The sequence below is a fragment of the Salarias fasciatus genome, chromosome 11 (genome assembly GCF_902148845.1).
Source record: "Salarias fasciatus chromosome 11, fSalaFa1.1, whole genome shotgun sequence".
Classification (NCBI taxonomy): Eukaryota; Metazoa; Chordata; class Actinopteri; order Blenniiformes; family Blenniidae; genus Salarias; species Salarias fasciatus.
Genome location: NC_043755.1, coordinates 19797866 through 19820993, shown reverse-complemented (window position 1 = coordinate 19820993; position 23128 = coordinate 19797866). Strand labels below are relative to the sequence as shown.

Genomic DNA, 23128 nt, shown 5'->3' with positions numbered 1-23128 from the left:
TGTTCAAGTAACAAGAATCTTGTGTTCCAGGTAACTTGGTGCCAAAGTCTTGCACCATGGTTTCTTTTTCCAGCTTATATTTCCAGGCTTGAAGGAACACTGAACTTTTCTGCAAACCGCAGATACACTGAGTAGTGGTCCACAGGGAATGACAATTCATTTATATGAAGAGGGAAGTGGAGGTACCCTCTGGTGGCCTTACTAAACACAACAGGAACGTTGAAGGCTTGGGGCGTGATAAAGCCGTGATAGAGCAGCTGTTTGACCAACATAAAACCACCGACAACTTTTCCATGAAGTTGCTCTTTCTGTCTTTCGAGAGTGTGCACGTCAAGTAACTTATATTGTGTTACTCTGACCGTTAATGTACAATGCATCAGACACTTTACAGAGAGGAGCTATCAAATGTAGCTTTTGGCTCAGAATCGTTACGTTCAACACATCCACACTTCGCAAAGGTCCAACATTCCCTCTGGAGGCTGACCTGGTTTAGTGTGCAGGTCTCACACGGAGGCTGGATTACCCGCTGAGCAACACATCATTCGCCCCGAGACACCCAACCCTCCAGTGGCTAGAAGCTCATTTCAGCATCCATTACTTTTTGGGCAACTTGCTTTACCTTGGGAGAATGCGATCTTAAAATACTAAAAGCTGAATGGTGAATGCACTCAAATATCCCTCTGTGTTTTTATTTCAAGACGCTGTTGTGCCTCAATATTCTGTTTGTTCCCCTCTTTTTCTTTGGATCAGTACAATTCCAGCTTATGTCTACCTTAAGGGCCGAACACAGTCTGATTGTGGTCCTGCTTTTTATCAAGAAAAGGAAATTATTGGCAAATTTAGTACCTCCTCATTACAGCCTGAGCAAAAACTCTAAGAAGCTAGTGGAAATATATGTCCGCAATAATAAAATGTATCAGGTTTCTTGCTTGACAATTGAATAATCCATGAACTTCATCATATCAGGACATTCTTGTTATCTCTTAGGTAATGTACTCAGCACATTCTCCAGCACAGTGACTACAAGTTCTCCACTCATACCAAAATATTTAAAGAAACTCAGGATGGTTTCGTTTATTCGGGTTATGAAGATCATTTCTTAAGAATATTATAGTTTTACTAGAGATTGCAAGTTGGAGCAGCATTTTGGTTGGTGTAGTCAAAAGTTTAAGCACAAGATTACAACATTAAACTCTGAGGTTTAAGAGAAAAGCGAAATTGAACGGAACCCGTTTATTCTGGGCTGGAGACGACAGGGGACGAGATTAATATGTAAATCAAGTTGTATGGAAGGTTTTTAAAAGCGACTGATGTCTTACAAGTTTTGATAATGAATCGATAACTTCTGGCTGCTCCACTTATGGGTTGCCACTGGAGATCATGATCCACTTGTCTGTATTGGGCAGCGGGGTACGATTCCCCTTCTGACGCTTCCATCAGTAAGATAATGACTCCACCCTTCCAGCTCCAGACTCACTGGTGTAAACACTTTTCTGCTTGGTCCAGTAAAGTAAAATGTGATACATAAAAAAGTAAGTCTTCAATCCTCAGGATCGAATCCCAGTTTTAAACAGATCAGCACAATGATTTTCACTGTCACTGCAAGCGAGAGGGGAGATAAGTGTGGCGAGTTGCATAACTGTCTTTCCAAGCTGGAAAGGTTCCTCCTGCCCTGGGTTAATCCATCCCAGGTTTCACTGGGATGGGGCAAGGCATGCTGGGAGCCGACTTCCTGCTCTCATGGAAGCTTGTGTGGTGGAGACTCTGCACCCACGGCTCTCTGTGACAGAGAAAACTCAGGCTACCGAACCACAAGGCAACAATCCGGCTGCCAAGGCCACAAATAAGATAACGAGGTGTGTGTGCGAGATGTATGAGCACGAGGGGGGAGTGAGTGTGAGGGAATTTAAGGGAAAAGAAAATCTAATGGGGGGAAAAGTGGAGTAAGGCTTGGATGATGAGACCCTATCTGAAGCCTGATCTGGAGCACAAAGAATCGAGCCATGCTACGGTTCGCTGAGGGGGGAAGCGCTGCAGAAAGAACTCGTTTTCATCGCAAGCTTTCATGAACCTTCTCTCTGAGCTTTGTTCATGCACTTGCTCAGGCCTTTTTCCCTCCCAGAGAAATAGGCAACGGTGTGCAAAACGCAGCCTTATCATCTAATTGCCTTCTCATACGAGTGAGTTTCGTGGTGGCCTCTCAACTACCCCAGCGAAGGACCTGTTTCCCACTCTCCGCTGTGAGGTACGTTTCAAAATACTCACTCGTTTAAGCCGTCACGCATGAGAAAGCAAGACATCGCTCTGCTAATAGGGTCTCCCAATGAATAATACAGATGCATGCAAACATCAAACCATCTCCGAGGTATTTCCTGCAATTAATCTAATCTTGGTATTTTCAGTCGCATTGCCAATTCTGAGCAATAAAGTTTCTCGCACACGGCTCCCAGTTAAAGTCTCCCTTTGAAAACAGCTTTCACATCTCTCCCATCACACTCTCATGCCCTTCACTTGAAAAATATTGGACTTTGTACACTTGCTTAGCTGATGCCACTTTAGATTTTTTGCGTGAGTTACTGTACAATAATGTTTGTTAAACTCACTTTGGAGCTCAAAGGCATTTGGCCTATAGGTTCATTTTCCTAATTGCTTTTAAAGAGGCAATTTTCATTCAAAACAGCGTTGCTAGGTGCCTGATAAACACGGCTTTCACTGCAATCAACTCAAGATGAATTACATTTGACGGCAATAAAGCACGCGGCGCGGCATTAAACTCCCTCTGTAATGGGCAAAGCCCTCTCGGGCCATTCCTTGGACGCAAGGCTGCATTTAAAGTGAAAAAAGCCTGCATTTACAGCAATTGCTTGAAACACAAATAAATATGTGAGAGTTGAGTTTAAAAAGTATTTTTCCTGGCTGGTTGAGGACTGGGCAGGAGATCTGTGCTCTGAAGAGTTTTACACATTCACACGATCACAGGAATTCAGCAGCTGAGCTTTTTGCAAACCGAGCTACCGCAGCACGAAAAACAAGCTGATCTCACCGGTTCAAAGACCAGTGATGTTAGCGTGATAAGAAGCATTTTATTAGCTTTGTGACAGAAATTTGGGAATCCTTTGTTAATGTACAATATTTAGTTATTCCCATACTTTACTTTTACAAGCCTTCTTTCATTCCTTTTACAAGAAAGAATGGGAAAAATGTATAAACACAAACTTATATAGTCTACAGAGGCAAAAATACAGCAAAAAAAAAAAAGTATTTTGAAAACTTTATTGCTATGTTTTTGACTGCATCTTTTAATCTATTAATTTTCTTTGGTTTTTTTCCTCCTGCAGCTAGTGATCAAGGGCTAGTAGTCAGCCAAGCTAACATTAGCTAAAAGGTGGTGTAGATTCTGTCCTTAGACACAACCAAAACATTCACCCTATTTCGACTCACCAGCAATCTTTGAACTTAAGAAGGGAAAAAGTCCATGCAGAACATCCAAAGCCTCAGTCAGTCAACAGTTTGATCAGAATCAGCCTCAAAGATAGTATTTCTCCCCAAAAGATAATGCAATAACTTGTTGAGAACAACTTCTTTTTTTATTTTTATTTGTGGTAATGATGACGCTCAGCATAAGCTAGCGATGGGCAAAAGTGGACTCTTTAGTTTCTGTGGAGATGGAGTCAGAGCGTTTTCATGGCGGTTGCACTTAGGATGATACTTTAATAATTTTTGTGTGTGTTTTGATCATTTATTAAGTGTGACATAAAGTCACAGTTTAAATAAACTCGATTGAAACACTTCTACTGCGATACAAAGCGGGCCTCGACTCACTGAAGTGACATTCTTCAGTCCAGCATGTGAAATCTTTCATACTTACTATAAATAATCAAAAATGTTTGGTGATTTGAAGGAAAAAAAACTTTTATCTTTTATGTACTTAAAGGCACATTTCATGACTTTTTATTGATGCTGTGTAAACCGTGTTATATGAGTAAAATGTCCGTATCTATTCTCTTCATTGTTACTTTGTGGAGCAGGATTTTTTTCACAAGTTCTTCAGTGGTTTTGTCAATCGTTGTAGCACGCTGATGCCTGTCATCACAGAGTACCCGGCCAGAATCATCTTACACATGTTATAAACAAAACACTGAGGGAACGCTGGCTATATTTAGAGCAGACTCTGAAAGCTGGTGTGTGCTTTATAGAGTTCCCAATCAAAACTGGAGCTGTCTGAAATCATATTTAGAGCTACGGTGATGGATTTTACTGCAGTAATGCTGAGCAGAAAACCCCAAACCTGTTCCAGCCTTGTGCAAGATGGTCTGAAAGATATGTTTTGTTTAACAAACATGTTGAAACTGAGATTTTTGTGGAGAATTTATTTGTTTTTCTTCAAGTCACACCTCTCTACAGCACTGTTTTCAAACAGTTCACTCAAAATGAACTCAGGGTACCTTATGAAGTCAACTCATTTGCAAATTAAGCCAATATTTCATAACCAAATCTCAACGCTGACAGCTAGAGGGCAACCAATCCCCACAGAAGCCCCTTCCCCCTGCATCTGTCAGCATCAGCCGTTCTCAGAGGGTTCATCATGTCTACCCAGGAACTCCTCTTCAGCCTTTCCTCGGGGCACTACGCCGTCTGAGCACCGAGCTTTCATCATCTCATATTTACGACCAATGTAATCACTTAAGCTGATTACCAGGGTTCACGGAGGAAACAGTTTAATTTGCCTCAATTGCTTTCAAAACCAAGAACAAATTCATAAATCTTGGGGCATGTAAAGATAATTTTGTCTTGGAAGGCACAGCAGGTTTCAAATCATTCTCTGTTTTTGTTTAGCGTCGGCAACTGGCACATGAAGGAGCAAATCAAAGGAGGCCGGCTCTTTATCAGAAAACTAGAATTCCCACGTCTCCTTTTCTTTCCGCTCTGGCTCCCTCTGACTATCACTACAGCAAAACCACAGTTTCACCAATGTTTGGTTTTCCTCCGTAGATACCATCTTTTCCTGCCAGCTTGACGTTTGTGTTTAGAGTTTCAACTGAGAAGTTAATCAAACAAACAAACAAACAAAAAAGAAATCTCGAGAGCAAATCACAAAGTTTTGTGAGTCAGAATCAGAAGCAGAAGCCTGCGGTGGGCTGGTTGTTTACCGCTGTCAAAACTGACCTTTGTGGAATTCTTTTATGCGTCTGAGTGTGTGCAAGTGCATGTGTGAGTGTGAGTGATACACACATGCTCTTTATGTCTGGACGCCAGGCGCTGTGAGCCGCCGTATCACCTATGGAAGCTTGAGAAGTACTTAGCGTTGTGTCCAATCCTTGTAGCTGCCAAACCAGCGAGCAGAGAAATATTAAACTCCTCCGCACGCACACTGTGGCGGAGGTTCCTCCATGACCTCGTGAAGAGACTCGGGATATACCGCCTTGTCTTTTTCTCTTCTCTGCACGTCCCATCCGTCCTCGTTTGAGGCCATCGGCACTCACTGGGGCGACGGCATGGTACAGATCCAACCGAGAGTTAGGCACCATTAGACGGATCATATCATTTGACTCACGCTCTAGAATAATATCTGCTTGTGGGATGGCAGCAGAACTACGAGTCCAACTGATGCACTGAGAGATAATCAGTCAATTCCACATCCAAAGGAAGCATGAAGGCAAAGCCAGAGCTTCCTTCATCGGTGTCAGAGCTAATATCTTTGTTTTGGAAAGGAGAAAAATTCAAGAGTATGTATAGGTTTACATGAGCGAATGTCTGCATCATGCAACAGGATTGTATTTCTCCAAAATGAGGTTTTCTCCTCGCTTTTGGTCACCAGACAGTTTCTGAGATTTGAACAACCGATCTCGGTCTGCAGAGAGGGGCATCTTCACATTACCCTATAATCACGGGAGGCCGTGACCCGCTGAAAAAGAGCAATGCACCGACTCCCGGCGCACGCCAAGTGACTTCATCCACTAACGGCTCCGGCGGCAGCGCAGGAATCGAAGGCCTAATCTTATCTCCATTGCTTTGCGGTTTGAGAGGAATCGATGGCTGACCTCGAGAAGGCATTAGGACATACGGTAAATGGGATCCTGTGCTCACTGAAGACTCAGCCCCTGCTCTTGTGTTACCCCCCCCCCCCCACCCCCAATCCCTCCACTCCGCGCAGACAGTCAATTAATAACTCCTCTCATGACACGCAGGAGGGAATGACGAAGACCAAACAATGAAAACAACACTACCAAAAAAAAAAAAAAAAAAAAAAAAAAAAACAATTTTGAAGAAGATTGGAACGGTCTAAAGGAAGGTGAATCCTGACTTTTGGGTGACGTGTTTTTTTTTTTTTTTTCATAAACAGGTCAAAGCAAAGGCCATTATTCGTGAAGGAAGGAGAGAACTACTGGCGCCAGTAAGATTTGATTTCAGTGGCAGAAATTGGATTAGCAGCCATTAAGGGCCTCCTCACACATACATTTATAATGCTGTGAAGGGGAAAGGATCTGTAGCCAGCCTGCGCTCTCCTTACTCACACGCCGACAACCCTTCTGTCTGGGAAAAGGTTATGCACGCTGACACTGCCCTGTTACTGCCGCCGAACTTAGTTTGCCGTTGATTTATAGGTGGGACACAGCGGCGTGACCTGAAGCGACCCGCGGTTCATTAAGGCGTGGGCCAGCGGTAAACCTGAACTTTCATCGTCGCTTTGTCGTCTTTTCAGCCTCCGGGGGAGAAACGTCATAGAAGGCCAGTTTGACCTTTGAGGCAAACGAAAACACAGCGCCGATGAAAACTTGTCAAAAGGCAGGAATTTTTAACAGATGCAAATGTGGAAAGCTGCAAGATTTGAGAGGAAACTCCTGCAGCAGAGACAAATATAGGGGGGAGAAAAAAAAAAATCGGGCTTTTGACAGAGAGGACAATCATTTACAAGAAGCTCGTCTTGCCAACCAACTGACAAGAGGCTCTCTGCACAGCGTCACTTAGTCCTAACAAGGTTACTCTGGATCACACTCTTTCATTCACTCTTTCGTTTTGTCCTTTCCTTTCCCCCCGTGCTCTGCTTCCTATCACCGCGCTGCTGGGCGAGAATGATTTAAAACATGCGCATTCCGATTTAAAAAGCTAATGTTGGGATTAGGTTGCTCATTATTTTCTCATCTGTGACCCAGTGGAGGATCTGTGAGGAGATTTAAAAAGAAAAAAAAGAAAAAAAATAGCAGGTTAGCCGGGCTCTTTGATGCCTCGTTTCACTGACAGTAAGTTAAAGCGAAAACCCGACTCAGAGATTAACGTCTCAAAGCGGAGGAGTCCCGGCAAAAAAACATGCATGACTGACATGGTGATTAATACACCCGATGGTCGGCGCGGACAGCGTGTTTTTTCCCCTCCGGAGAAGGTCGATCACACCGGCGAGAAGCCGACGCAGACCTGCCTAAGAAGGCTACGGAACCGACGACGACCCCGAGCATTAAAGCTCCTCGCCGTCAGTCCTCTCAGAGTTCAAAGTCACGCTCCACTGCGCCGCACAATATGGTAACAGTTCCCTTGTGCTCTTTGGGTTACCACCGCTGGCTCCGGCGCACCGAGGTAGGTTATCAAGTCGAAAACTTCCATGACAGATGTGAAATTAGGCCGGCTTCCAAAAAACTCAAATGTGAGTTTTTGCTTTCCAGAGCCATTTCCTCTTCTACACCATCATTTAAACACTTACGACGTGTTTCAGAAATGTTGGAAAGTTAGAAATCTCCTCTTGCTCCACAAGGGAAAAACACAGCGGATTGATTTGTTAGGTCAGATTTCCAAGCTGTTAGCTTGGAAGTGCGTTTCGTCAAGTTTCGCAAACGCGCTTAACATGACAGCATAATTGAGAAATGACATTGTTTTAATGATATGAAAAAACACAAATTTATCACATTCACTGTAATGTCCTACAACAGCCATGATGTCGATGTTAATTCGATCATTTCTGCATGTATAAGGAAAACACTGCATGCATCACGCTTGCAGAAGCCGTCTGTTTGAGGTGTATACAAATCATTGTAAGATGGGATCTGGCATTATATCAGTGCATATGATTCCACTGCACAGCATAATCAGCATGAGCCACCAAGTTAATAAAATCCCCAAGAGGGAACACACGAATGAAAGGTAAAAAAAAAAGAAAACAGGCGACCATACAAAGCCTATGTGTCATGTGACGTTAACAGTCGGCTGGACAAGAGCCTGTTCTGCTGACGCTTGTAAAAAGAAAGGTAAACATAATCATAATCACTTAAAAAAACTAGTAGCTCACTGCTGAATATCAAAACCAGACTGAGGAAAAACAAGAACCCCATTGAGAAGACAAAGTTTTGGGCATCCCTATACACCATAATCAGAGCCACCGAAAACAACTTTTTGAAAACAGCTCCCAAGGAGGAACTTTTTCAAAACGCTTGGCGTGACAGTTATCATCCAATCCATTAAAGTGGCAAAAAAAAACTAATGAAACAGCAGGATCTGGCTTCCATTTATCTGGGATTCTTCAAAGGTTTTTTCAATGCATGACGGAAACATTCAGAGGCATTTTTATAATCTTTGTAGAACAAATTTATAGTCTCCAACCTTGAAGAGAATGCGGCTTTCTGATCTTTGCTATGGGGCTTAACAAAAGCAGACCCAGGTATGGCGGACCACGCTGACTGATACGATCAGTCACCAGGAATTCCAATTCAAAACAGGTTAAAGTGAAATATGAAAAGTCCAGTGGGCTGCCAAGCGAACCCTTCTTGCACTTTCAACATTGTGCCTACTGAAGCACGGACTCTTATGACTGAGTACTTGTGCGGAGGAACAGATGTTGCGTTACCAATCCATGTAGCATTCAGCCGTTTAAAGCTGCAGCCAGCCTGACTTATCAGGAGAAACACACCTGGCTTTTTAAGGTCGAATTGAAATATATTAATTCATAACTGGATGGTGTCCTATCAAAGCACGAGATTATCAGGCTGAGATAAATGTTACAACAGTAGCAGCTACACAGTCGCCATACACAGAAAAGCCTCTTTTATAAGCATGCATAAAACTGAAATTTGAAGGCAACTGGACACCGTCACAGATTTCCTCATCCTCAGCAGTAAAATTGAGGGAAAGTGGTTCAGTCATTATTTCTAATCATTTGGTGGAGGTACCAGACACAGAAATGAAGAAATTAGGTCTGAGGAGTTAAATTGTATGACGTAATCTGGTTTTTGGTCTGTGACATCCTGCCAACTGTTACGGCGTTCCCACTTCCACCCGGAGCTGCCAAAACGTAAAAAACTTTAAGCTTCGGGGCAGAAATCCGCCTGTGCGCTGTCGCCACCTGCAGCACAGAGAGGCAATTCTGACGAAACTTTATTTTCTGTTTTTAAACAGCACTCACTCTTCATATTTAAGTTTCAAATTAAGCCACGTAGCATTCGCTTTTGTTTTTGTTTTTTCCCACAGGAGCGTCGCTGTTCAGTGTTTCTTCACATGAGCGCTGGTGTCACAAGGGGAGCAGGCCGACGTCACGCCCCGCCCCCCCCCCCCCCCCCCCCCCCCGAGCCCGATGCGCCTCAAGACCGCAGGACCCCGACAGAAGCGAGCGGCCCCCTCTGCGGTCTGCTATCTCCACGCTGACTCATCGACACATCTGGGCCCCGGCGTACGGGGGGGGGGCTCTCCTGCCCCATGGGCACTTGGGTAAAATGAAGGATAATTAGCTTTAGTTGACTTTAATGAATGGCTTAATGTTGTGTTTCGTTTCTGACGAGACAAAATGTAAAGCTGGGTGCTGTAAGGGGAGGCCTGCACCGATGGTCTGGAAGGCCCGCCGCAGGCACGGCTCTGTTTGTCTTTGCTCAGAGGAAGAGCGCATGGAGCTGAAGATAGCTGTAGCGTATGAACGCGACCGCAAATCCAAAGATCAGGAAACCTGCTGGCATTTGCAGTAGCACATTCAGCCTGCTAGCTCGTAAGTTACTGCAGATGTGAACTCTGTTTGTCTCGACTCCAATGCAGACGAAGCCGTAGCACTCCACTCTATTCTCATGTCTTCTCCATCAAGACAAGATCTCTATAAAGGATTTGATCCGTCTCATAATTTCCACATGCCGTGATATAAAGCAGGATGCGTCCTGTACAGTTACCATCCTCATCCATCTTAGTTTCCAATAAGTGCACTGCATCGTGTTGATCGCACGGACACAAGATTCGCCGGCTGAATTCGGTCTTTGATAACAACTTTTCATGGTGGAACTGTCTTTACACTCACATTTTACAAAGCCATTTGATACTGCAGCTCAGAAGAGTCCATTATCTTTGCTGTGCCATTAGGGAGTAAAAGCTAATAAAATGTGGACTTGGCAGCTCAGTTTGGTGTTCTTTCACACACTGTACCTTTTTCCTTTTTACAGCAGATCAGGGTTGGCATATATTTACTGAAACAATGAAACATGCTCATTCCAGCGGGCCTCACCAATCGCTCGCTCTCTCTGCATTTAGCAGCAGGCAGGATTACATGTGAACTTTTAAAAGCACCCTCATACTGACACTGGATTACGGCAAGAAAAGCTCATCCCACTGATATTACACACATATTTAGAACATTTATTATTTGTCCGAGGAGGGGGGAAATCAGCATTTCCAGGATTTTGAATATAATCTAAGCCTGGAGCTGCATGGGGGGTAGGTAGACCCCAAATGGATGGCGAGTGGATTTACCTGGCTCAGCCACCTCCCATGAACCTCTAAGCATCCACCTAGAATCCCCCTGCAGAACAGCACTCTGGCCTACTTTATGGAGACGAATAAAACAGTTGTTAACACAACCGTGTGGGGGGCAAGCAATAAGATGTACCAGGAGTAGGGAGCTTTCCGCACCCCTGTGGGGGTAGATGTGTGTGACAGGATAAGAAGCAATTGCCTGCAGCGCATGGTATCCTGAACCTCAATATGTAACTGTAGACACATGGAGAATTATTCAATCGATTATGTGCTAAGCCTCAGTGAACTGATCAGTCATTTAGCAACCAAGAGTAATCATGGCAGGTCCATCAATAGTCAGCCCAGAGGCTAATAAAATGTTAGCACAGTAGCTACAGTGTCAGGAGTCTTCAATCAATAGTCTGACCAGATCGATAACTTACCGTCTATAGAGATGAGGCCTGTGCATCATGAAGGCTCAACACAAAAAGATACAGAAATTACTATTATAAATAAGGCAAATATGTTACAGAGAGTGAGAAGAATACTTATGTAAACTTATCATATCTGTCCCTTTTCTGTCAATCTGATTTGTTTCCATTTGAAGGATCAGATTTCCCCCTTCAAACTGAGTGAAGTGATTAATATTCCGGTTTATATGACATTAGAATCAATAAGCAGATCAATCCTACAATGCTTTGCACCATGACATCTACTTCTATTTACGGCAGATTTAGCAGCTTGATTAACCAAATGATATTTCACTTTTCCAGAAGAGATCAGAAGAAAAATATCAAGCATTTGAGAGCAGCGCTGTCTTCCAGTCATGATTTAAAACCGGCATCTTTCTTCAGCATGTGGGAAGCGTAACATACATGCACAACAAACACGAGCAGTATGGATAATTTGACCCCAACAAGAGAGACATGATCATTATCAGTGCGTACATGGTCTCCATTCAGACTGACGATCAACACCTCGTCTTTCAGGATCACATTTCTGTCCGAACGCACAGATCAGATCACAGCTTCCGACGGATATGTTCATATGAAGCATTATTAACCTGATCATGTATGTCTGGGTAAAACATAGCTACTGATGCTAATGTCATCCTCATCTTCCTCCGAGGCGTTCTTTCTTCCCAAACAACACTTCGAAATGAGGAATCGACCCTCCGACGATTTCAAGAATAAATTTTCTTTCAAGACTGTCTTTTTATGTTATTGACTGCAGCTCTTTTTATGTTGAGCAAATCCACTGACAGGAAGTTAAGAGCTCCAACAAATAACCTAAATGTGTAACCTAAATATGAAACTCTTGATGACTTCTCGCTACTCTACACTGAACAGTCATCGCGCTTAAATGAGTTCACCGCTCATTTCGGGTCCACACTGAGAAAACCCACCTCAGTGGAAGTCCTGATCCAATAGGGATTCCTGAGACATTAGCTCTGCCGCAGGTGGCTAACATCATATTCAGATCCAAAGAACAGATATTTAAAATGATTCCTTCACAGTTGGTTTCTGAGGAAACAATAAGTGTGTGATCTTTTCACAACTCATTAAACAAATAAAAATGGCACTAATCACTTTTATATCTCAGTTAAAAGTGCAAACATGTGAAACATGGATCGCTCTCTGCCTCTACTGTCATTTTAAACGTTACACATTCTGTGTAAAGAACAGAGCGATGAGCAGGTGTAGCAACAGTAACTACAAAGCTATATTGAGACATAAGGTGACCAAATGTGAACGACATAGTTGCCACCTCCACTACGTGAGCGCACAACTATGTGTTTTTGAGCCTCTGTGTTCGCAGGAATTCTCTAATTCCACCTGGCCTGCGTCCTCCCGGCCTCAGTGGGTTTGTGAGGGAATGGAGGAGGATATAGGAGGAAATTGTCCAGCATGATTCCCTCTTTATATCTCATTTCTGCACAAGTCCTTTCATCCCCTCTTCGCTCTACTGGGAAACTCCGGGAGGAAATCCCTCACATGTTTGGACGCGGCGCACAACTGTCCCAAAACGGGACCAGATCTTAACAAGCGGGGAGCCAAGCTAAGTCAGACGGGCTTAGTCACTAAAACAGAGACAGGGGCCATCAGGATCATGCCGCAATCCCCGTGCAATGGCCGGTGATGAGGGAATCAAGCCTGGCTGGCGCTTTTTTGTTTTCTTTGATTGTTCTGCTAACTCTCGAAGGGTGCCGTTGTTCAGCCTCCTCTGATGATCCAACAGACTGCACATATTTCTTGATAAAAATAGTTCATTAGTTCACAGCGGAGGAGCGGGAGGGGGCGTGTGTGTGTTTGATGTGTTCTCAGAGCTCCCGTTGCACAGGGGAGAGAGGTAAAGCCAATTCAGGAAGGACTTGATCCTCTCTAAGGCCTGCGCTGCATCAAACACTTGTCAAACACCAGGCAGACGGACAGCTGAGTGGCTCTGACAGATCTGATCACAGACACGGGCAATGGGAGCCACCGCCCGCCCCTCCAGCCAGGCACCGCTCAACGCTCCCGTCAATAATCCCCCTTCGACTCACGAGAACACAAACAGAGGGCTCTGAGGCATATGGCAGACATTTTCTTGTTGTTTTTAGCTGCGTATGATTACAGTGCAATTTCAACGGTCATTTCAGGGTCTCACCTCGCCGGCGAGCGGAGGCTTGTGTACTCCAGAAGGCAGCGGCATCTGTCAGAGATGCATCAGGGGGGGAAGGAGAATGAAATCAAATCAAAGGGAGACTTAAGCTCCCGCTAATCCGAAGGAACTCTCTCAAGGCCTGTTGGGATCACGGTCCTGAACCTTGCCACCCAGCGGGAAGGAACGTTTACGTTTGAGGGGATTTGATATGGTACCTGGAGTAGGTTGGGTTTCGTGACACCGACCACTCAATCATGTCTGAGGATTTTCCTTGGAGAGCCATCGTGCTCCGGGCTCCGGGAAGGCCAACGCTGGGGATTTCTTGCGTGACAACATATTTAAAATGTTTAAATCCTTAAACGTGATTTATTTGATGTAGTGGCTTACACATGATATTTCATCTCGACTCTCAGGAAGCCAGAAGCACTTTTGGAATATGAGAATTCTGGCTACTGTCGGAAGATGAAAAACCGAATGTATTTCTCTGACTTAACTTCATTTTATCAAAGTGTATGCTTCTTTTTTTTTCTATAATCCCTAAAGGCATTTAGCATCACTGTATTTACAATTGATTTCTGCTCCAAATGTGTTAAAAATTACTTCCTTCCTCCAATCATCTGTATTTATTTTTGCAAATTGGCCTGTGGGCTACAGGAACAGGGATGGGGGCCACATGGGCCCGAAGACCTAAAGTTGCCTCAGTCTGCTGCAGACAGCGTGAACACTGTGGTCATAACTCAGAATGGCATATTTTTACAAATTATTTTCCAAAATTCACCGAAACAATTATTGGTCTATACATAGAACCAAAAAGATCTGGAGTGGTGTATAAATTAGGAATTTTCTGTGATCTGCCTGCAGCTAATAGCCGCCGCAGGAACAGATAGAACTTGTGTTTATTGGCCGATGAAATATTACAGTCTGAATGGGAGGAAATGTTGAACTGGCGGCTAACACAGTAGCCAACTCAGCTTTAATGGGGTAACAATAAGCCTGTGTTTTGCTCACAGCTTGATTTAGTGTCGCCCAAGTAGCAAGGAAAAAAAAAAAATCCACAGAGCATATTAAATTGTTTCAGCATGAAAACTATCTGTCACCCACTTTAGACCATGTTTTTATTTTTATTCTCACAGCTCACACATGGTTAGTTTCTGACCTTAAAGTCATACAAAACTGAGTTGGTGCATATATAAAACAAACCCTGGTCACTAATGTACTGATGTGTTTGATGCTCATGCGAAGGGAATCCAAATACATCGCACATGATGAAAATAACTGCTGAAAGCTCATAAACAGACTGAACTATGTGGTCCCAAAATCTGAAAACCTCTGAACATCTTTGTGTTCAGCTTTTAGGCAGTATGACTCAACACTGAAGGTTTTTACCCTTGTATGACCAGCATGGCTCTATTAGAAGCCTTGCAGCTTCCATCAGTGGCCTTATGCAAATCAATGGCATCATCCAATTTCTTATCATCAGCAGGGAATGACCAATAGTTATTTTGTATTCCAAACTGAATAAGCCTCTTGAATGACTTCCAGTCAAATCTAAAATGAATATGAACTTCTTCTCTTAATATAAAAAACTCAATCATTACCCAGAGCTGTTAGTACCGTACCATCTAACCTGAGTGTCAGTTCCGAAGGTTTCCAGTTGTCAGACTCTGCTCTTGTGCTTCCAGGTCGAGGTCAAGAAAACTCAGGTTTGAAACTTTTCCAATTAGATCAAACGAACCGTTCCTGCCGACTTATGTCTCCCTGAACTTTTGCCTTTGAGGAAACTTATGTGATGGTTTTCTCTTGTCTTCACCGCACATTACAATCACACGTCATCAATACATTTCATTACCTTTTCATGTCCTCCCTGTAACTTCCTGAAGTGTGTCTGACTGTGGAGATGGATGCTCATGATCTGTGCCTCCAGCTCCCAGTGCAGTGTGTGAATTATCTCAGTCTGATGTTTGTTGTTCTCTGTCCGACACTGTTTTCCTCCCCTCGACCCAACCGGTGCAAGCAGAAAACCTCCACCTCTTAGTCTGGATCTGCTGGAAGTTCATTCCTTTCTATGTTCGCCTGTGCTTGCTGAAGTAGAATTGCTGTTTTTTTCGTCTATAGTTTATCTGAATCCACGTTTACGCACTGATTTATTTTGCAATCATTCAATTTTGAAAAAACATATTTTAAGTGCTTTCCACACACTACTGAACCGGCTGCATCACTTTGGAGCTGCTTTTCAACCTCAGCAAGTCGACTCTTGGCCTCTACTTAGCGTTGCAATGGCCATTCTTTTAAGTCTGCGCCTCCTCCTGTATTTGTCACTATCGGTTCACACGCAGAAACACCTAGTCGTGAACACAGCCAAGCGACGGCAGACCTGTACTTAGGACTGCGTGTCTCTGTTGTGTCTACATGTCTATGCACTGGGACCTCGCTCGCAGGCATGAGTGGGTCTCAAACCCCAACATCTTTCTGAATAACTCGCCGTAATTAAAAGCTATGATGTCTCTGTGAAGACGACAGCCAGAGAGGCGTTTGTGAAAAGGACACGAGGGGCCGGGAATGGAGAAGAGAGGGGGTCCTGGTGGTTGAGGCAGTGCAACTGTGCACCAGATGTTCTCCGGCTTTCCCCCCGTTCCTCTCCTCGTCTTCCTTCTTTTCTCCAGACCGCTCGAGAGGGAGGACGCAGAAGCGCTCCCAAACAATGCGCCACACGAACACATCCTCCACTGTGGCATGCACATTGTTCTCGGAGTCAGTCACTGAAATAAGCGATACACTGGCGAGAGTGTGTCATCCGAGTGTGAGACAGAAAAAGAGAATGGAAACGAGGACGGAGAAAACAGCAGATAATGCGGTGACTTGTTCTGCCTGTGAGGTCTGTTTTACTGTTTGTTGGTGTTTATTACATGTTTCTCACACTCTGTCTTTGCAAACTGCATCTGTGTGGTGTGTGTGTGTGCATCCTCATGGTGTGTTGGAGATGTGGAGATGAAAGAGTCTGCAGGCCTCGGGAAAGCTGGCAGCGACAGTAGGCCGGCAGACAGAGCAGGAGGAGGAGGAGGTGAGTGGCAGATCACACTCTGACCAGCCTGGATTATCCACACATTGGTTCACAAACGGAACTCGGAGATTCTGAACACGTCAACTTCATCGTCTGTCCAGATGAATGTGTGTGTACTTGCCATTGTTAATGTTTATAATGTATTGTTCTCTGTGCATGTGTGTGGACACACAGCGCCGACTCATGGCCTGGCATGCTAACAACATTGTTTTCAGTGTTTCTGTGTAAACTGACATCGTTTTCTTAATCTTGTCGAATAAAAATGAAACTTTTCTCAAACAAAGCGCAAAAACAATGCTTTTTCATATGAAACCCTGTCATGTAAGCGGGGCCTCTGTGATGGACTGAGAGCGCCAGAGTGTGTTCTGACTGGGCTCAAAGTATCCGCCGACTTTAAATTGGATGAAGCTGAAAAGAAGTTGGATGGACTGTAGGAGAAATGGGTTCTGGACATTAGTTCTCCTTCCATAAAACTTCCAATATAGCTCATTATTTGATGATTTACAAATATTGTAAGATTAAATGACACTTGGGTCGCTGTGACACACTGCAAGTCCATAATAAATTGCTTTAAACAGGGTGAGGGAGTTTTATCACCGGTTTTACAGATTGCCACCCCTGAAACTCTTCTGTAAAATGCTTATTTCATCAATCTGAAAATGATCATGAAAGATTAATCCCATCTCAGGAAAACCCATCTGTCCTCATTTGTTTCATAAAAGGCCAAGAAAGAGGATCCCTGAATATGAGTTGAACCCAACATCAAAGATCTCATCCCAAGCTGTTGCCATCCATCCTTGTAAAGGCGCAGACTGTGTCTCGACAGCTGTAAAAAAATCACAGGGTGTAACGGCAACAACTGCCCCATCCAGAGGGAGCGTTCAGCGAGGAGTTCGCTTTACGGCCCCCAACTGTGTCACGGGCAATATCAGCCAATATACCACACAGCGGGGGGAAATAGCTCCCGTTTGTGGGGCATGAGAACATAAAAACATTCCACTTCTGTACAGTATCTCCCTCTTTTCTTCCTCCTCCTGCTCCTCCTCTCTCCCCCTTACAGCTTGCTGCCACTTTGTTTGTTTGCGTACGTCTGTTTTTGATGGGGCTGTTCATGTCGGCCCCATATGCCTCATGTCCTCCATCAGGAGACGACAACGGAAGCCCCCCCACTGGGTCGCCTCTGAACGTGCATTCAGATCTTTACACTTTCCAGAGATTGATTTAGTCTCTGATTTCAATCAAATGCAGACTGCAGTCTCATAAGAGCTTGTACGATCACTGAAATGTTGAACGGCACTGAGGAAAGGTTTGCACATTACCGAGTTCGGACAGAAACACAAATGCACACCTCACAGCGAGGCAAGTCTTACAACTGAAGGGCACGGCTGTGTATCTAATGTGTGTACACAAGCCTACAAAAGGCAGTTTAGCAAAACCACAACTCAACTTGGCCAAAAAGTGTGAAAAAAAAAAACACATACACACAAACACACACACACACACGCAAACCCTACTCTCACACCCCTCCTCTTTCTTCCTGCTTGGAAAAGACCAGATGACAATAATGTGGAGTATGGAGCCCCAGTCAGTGCTGCCGCCGCCCCCTCCTCTTCTACCTCCCTCCCTCCATCCCTCCACCCCCTGGTCTTTGAAAAGCCTCCACATGTTTATGGCTCATGCCTGTGGTATGACGATGGATTCTCCATATAAAAGCCAGCAGGATCATGGGGTGCTTCAAATATTGCCCTCTGAAGACAGTTGCCGACAAAATGACAGCAGCCATATTTATTTTGGTCAGAGAGTAGGGGCACTTAGCGGGGAGTTAATCAGAGACACCTCTCTTCTCCCTTCTACTTCCCACCCAGCTTCCAGCATCTCCGACTATCCTCCTCCTCCTGCCTGGATCAAAGAATGTACCCGAGGCAGAGAAGTCTCAACGACTACCCAGAATGACTTTCTCCCGCAATGGAAGATTTAACACAGCTGAACTGCACAAGTGATAGAAAAATAAACCCTAAAGTTTGGTTGGAGATCATCAACATAAAGTACGTGTTGACTGCCTGTCCAGACATGCCACTATATAATTAATTTACAGGAGATATGAAACATGAGCTTTGTGAGTGAGGCACACCAAGTGATTATCTCTGACAGAGATATTCGAATATGAGATAGTTGAAGCAGGACTTGCGTTAATTTCGTGTGACCACAACTGGAATTGGCAGAGTGAAGCTGGAAGGGCTGGCCAAGTCAGTGACAGGTTGATGTGTCTATCCTCTTCACCCAAGCTCTTATTGACAGCCCAGTGTAAAGCTCCCACCATTCCCTCTGTCATCTCAGTGCCTTGGTCATGTGTACAGTGCAAGGAAACTGTCAATGAGATATTTCATTTGCTTTCTCGATTTTGGCACAACTTAATTAAATTAATGAATGATGGGAGTTTCGTGGTCGGGACAGGGCCCTCAGCCCAGTGAGACACCGGTCCAGGCCTTGTGCCCGGAGCCAAAGCCATCAATGCCCTCCAAAGGAGGCAGAGTGCTATCAAAGCCTCCTCACCCGCTACTGTGTCGGCCCCCGTGGAGCAGCCTTATTAAATGAAGATTAAGCCATGGCTCCACCAGTCACAACAGGCTGCACTGAGAGGCACAAATACTAACTATGACAGGATGGCTGCCAATTAGTGGTCTCCTTCTGTCCTGGGAAAGCACTCCCCACTCCGCTCCCGCTGGCGGGAAGAATTGATCTGGATTGTTCGTAATATCTCAAGGTCAGAGATCAACACTGATCATCACCTGGCCTTTCCGCTGCTTCAGTAATCAGAGTGGGATTTCTCATCCAGCTCCCTTGACCAAATGTCATGACATCCTGGAGCGCGCACTCGGCGAACATTAATTGGAGTAATGAGTTAAGTACACAATGGGTTGCATGAGCAGAGCGCCGTTCTTACTTGGCGAGGGCAAACTTTGACATGTGCTATTCTGCTGAGACAAGAGGAACATGCTCCATCAATTAAGCCCATGTTGAAAGTTGGCATCTGTTTTAGAAAGAAACAGCTGTCCTGCTAGAAGAGGGATACATTCGACAAAAACACAACCAGAAATGTGTTTGGATGTCAGGTTTCCAAGTCAAATACGGACCAGGCTTAGATGTGATCATGCTGAGTGTGGAACGTAGTGCTCAGAGGTGAATGGCGCTGTTTGCCAGCTTCAAACCGTTGGCATAGTGAGTGCAAAAACAAAAATTGTGTCTCACCCTCTTAAATGCGTGCATATGCATTAAATGCTCGTTTGTATACAACAGCTGCCAGGACCCAGAACAGTTTTGGTCGTGCATGCACAGATCTAGCAATTGAGCCTCCTCCAGCATGGATTTGGGGCAATCACCGGTGCTTGGTGCATCGTTTTACATGAGCAGGGACTTTGGAGCAGATGGCTCACAGACGCTGAGGACTAGGCGGTCTATGGCACAGTGGGTTTACCACAGAACGAGACAGAACCTGGCGAAATCCCACAAGTCGGTCAAATCCTCCTGGGATCTGCTCCGTTTGGGGTGGAGCTGGGTTCATACGGGTCCCCTGTACCAGACTGTAGGTGCCTTTGTGGTAGTTTAAACAAATGCCTGCCTTTCTGTCATGTACCGTGACCTCAAAGACCAACAAAGTCCCTGTGGTTCTTTAGAAGTCCCCCAGTCGAGGAGTGATGAGGTGGTAGACTGAGTCTAGGTAGGTTTATCCTCCTCTGCACCCCACTCCCGAATGCAAAACAGAACTCCCAAAGTTCAAATTGATGGCATTGGGAAGAAATGGAGCAGATGAAGTAGTTATCACAGTTACAGTATAAACATAAACTGCTCTGGGAAGTTATGACAGACAGTAGGAGTGGTGGCTGGATCCAGCCACTCAAATGACTGATGGGATGGATGGCTTGGCCCCACTTGAGCTCTACAGCAGAAAATGTTTCTCTGGTTTCACACGCAAGAGATCAATACTCCCACTAAGGCCTGTAGCTCTCCAAAGTACAGGTAAATAACCCAATGGCCAAATATTATCATTATATGCTCCTTCTCTCGTAACCTGTCTCTGATTTCTCCCCGTTTCTTTCCATGAAGTCAGCAGGCTGTCTCTAAAGCTTTATGAGCTCAAGGAAGCGGTTGTAGAAGCAGTTTCGGTAACTGAACTGCATTGTTCTGGAAGGCAAAGTCTAATCAGGTCCAAAATTTGGTATGCTCTAAGTTTTTACTGTTCCATAACTTGTTATTGCAAAAACGTCTGTTGTTTTTTGTACTAACTTTGGGTTTAAGCTGCCTCCTAGCACCAACAAAATCAACCCATGGAAATTACATTTACCAACAAATAAAGCAAGCAGGGCTGCAGAAAAATCACTCGCGCTGGCTGCCTTTAAGACTTTGTGCTGTCTGAGAATCTGAAAGCCGATTTGGAGAAACTGTGGACAATTAGCCCAGCAGTTGCAAGGGTGTGTTTGTGTTGGACTTTAGTCCCTCTTAAATCGCAAATCAGGGATTACCTTATGATCCTTATGTGGGAGTTTCAAAGGCTGTTTATACAACATCTAATATCACTGACATGGCAGACACAGCCATTGTTTGAAGATTATTGAAAGTATGGAAAATAGATAAGGCCATCAATCTGATGACAGGAAGTTGCGATGAATTATTTGAAGGCACCAAAACCAAACAGCCAGGAGACCACGATGGTGGTATCACTCCACCCATTACAATACAGGGGAGGAAAGAAGAGGAAGGACTCGGTCTATCAATGCAATCACATCAGAGAAAACTATTAATAAAGTGTCTTTATTGTTTGGAGCCTGTTAGAAGCACCACTCTGGGGATGGTCCCTAGAGTGGCGCAGCTCATGCACTTCATCTCATTGGTACAATGTAAACAGTCGATGTGCAAGTTAACTAAATGGCCACAGGATCAGACCTTTTTAGTCTTCTGGAGAATGTCTTGCACTGTCTCCAACAAATTGCAAAAAAGATTTAGAGGAATGTTTGGCAAATTGAGACTCTTTTTGTTGGACAATTGCAGATTTAAATGTGTGAAATGAACTAAAAAAGAGTCACATTGCTTCATTTAACAGACATATGCCCATTCTGAATATGACACTAGTAAAAAGTTTGAAAAGATCATACAAAAGCATGTTCTCCACTGTGCTGCAACATCTGTTAATTTCACAACACTGAGGAAGCCTCTTTCAACTGAGATGCCGTTTAAGCTGTTGAATGAGGTCAAATGTTTCACAAGTCATGTTTGTTTCATTATCTAAACAATTTGCAGGTCTCCTCTGTTATGTTTTCATTCCCACAATAGTCTTCACTGCACAATATGTTTCTTTCCAAGAGAGCTGGCTGAAAGATTGAATATCATGAATATTCAGGCATACCTCAATATTTTTTGCTCATATTTTACTCTTCACAGACAAGTAAACCTTTTTTCCATTTTAACTTTAAAAAAAAAAGACTCAGTTTTCTGGGATGTTCTTTTTGTGAGCAGTCATCTTATTGACTTAAGGTCAACTGACCTCAAAAGTGTTCATTTTTAAAGTCTTTTTTTAGCATTACAGGAGAATAATCTGTTTTCACTGTATATTGGTGATGCACAACTACATCTCATTTTCAGCATATTGTAGATTTTTCCAGGCAGTCACACATTTAGTTGTTTAGATTGCCTCCTAATGTATGTTTTCTATGTATTTATATTAGAAGTTGTCCAACACAGAGCAATGAAGCCGATGAAGTATCCATTGAAAATGTAGTGCAGCCCATTGAAAACCAATACAATTAACAATATATTTGTTTCGAAAGTTTCTTAATTTTACTATTATTTTTGTTTTAGCTGAACCAAAAAACTGTATTTTGACAGCAAACCAACGCACATTTGTGCACGCCAAACAATGGCATTTTCTGTGGACACGACACAGAGTGTTATCAGGACACTGCTGCTCTGGCAAAACACCGGTGGAGAACAACAAATGAATCCAAGCAGTGCAAGTGATATACGGTGTTTACACTGATCAGCAAGTTGCACGGAACACATCAGACACGGTTTACACGACTCGTCATGTCGGCTGTGGAAACACCTCGCCTCTTGACAACGTCTGGGCTTTAATTTCGCTGCCTGAGTGGATGTTTAACGGAGGGATTAGGCCATCTCAGACACAGAGGGACAAAGAAGAAGATCACTGTCCTTGTGCTAAGCTGGGAGACAGGGATCTGTCAATGACGTCCACTGTAATTTAAATGCGTAGATATGTAGAAATGCAAGCCAGGGTGATCAGATAAGCATTGCCATAAATAGTGTATAGATACATTCTGCTCCTCTTGTTTCCTGTCTCCATTTAATCCACAGCATCTTTACGGCCTGCGGTTACATAATCCTGAGCTTATCCTAAACATTGGTGTCTGGTATCCAGTGAGAGGAGCTGATAAAAAAAAAAAAAAAAAAAAAAAAGTTCATTTTTAAATTGCCATAAGCTCTAAATGATTATTTAGAACTCCTTGGACATTTTCTTTTCAATTTAACAGCCACATATGGAGGTTATAGGTTTCTTAATTCAGTTTAAGCCAAAACAGAAACTAATACTACAGAGCAGCTCCTGTTTTTTTAAGCACCTCTTGAGGCCTATAGCTTCCAGAGTGTTTAAGGTCACCATGCAAAGCACTTGATAATGAACACTGCAGCTCTTCTCCGACCACTTCCCCATCACCTGCGTTT

The 23128-nt window shown here is 43.9% G+C and overlaps 1 protein-coding gene across 1 annotated transcript in view; it reads right to left on the bottom strand.

Annotated features, from left to right (window-relative positions):
* Positions 1–23128, bottom strand: part of rspo2 (R-spondin 2) — a 61053-nt gene that overhangs the window by 204 nt on the left and 37721 nt on the right. The gene's annotated exons all lie outside the window — the stretch shown is intronic.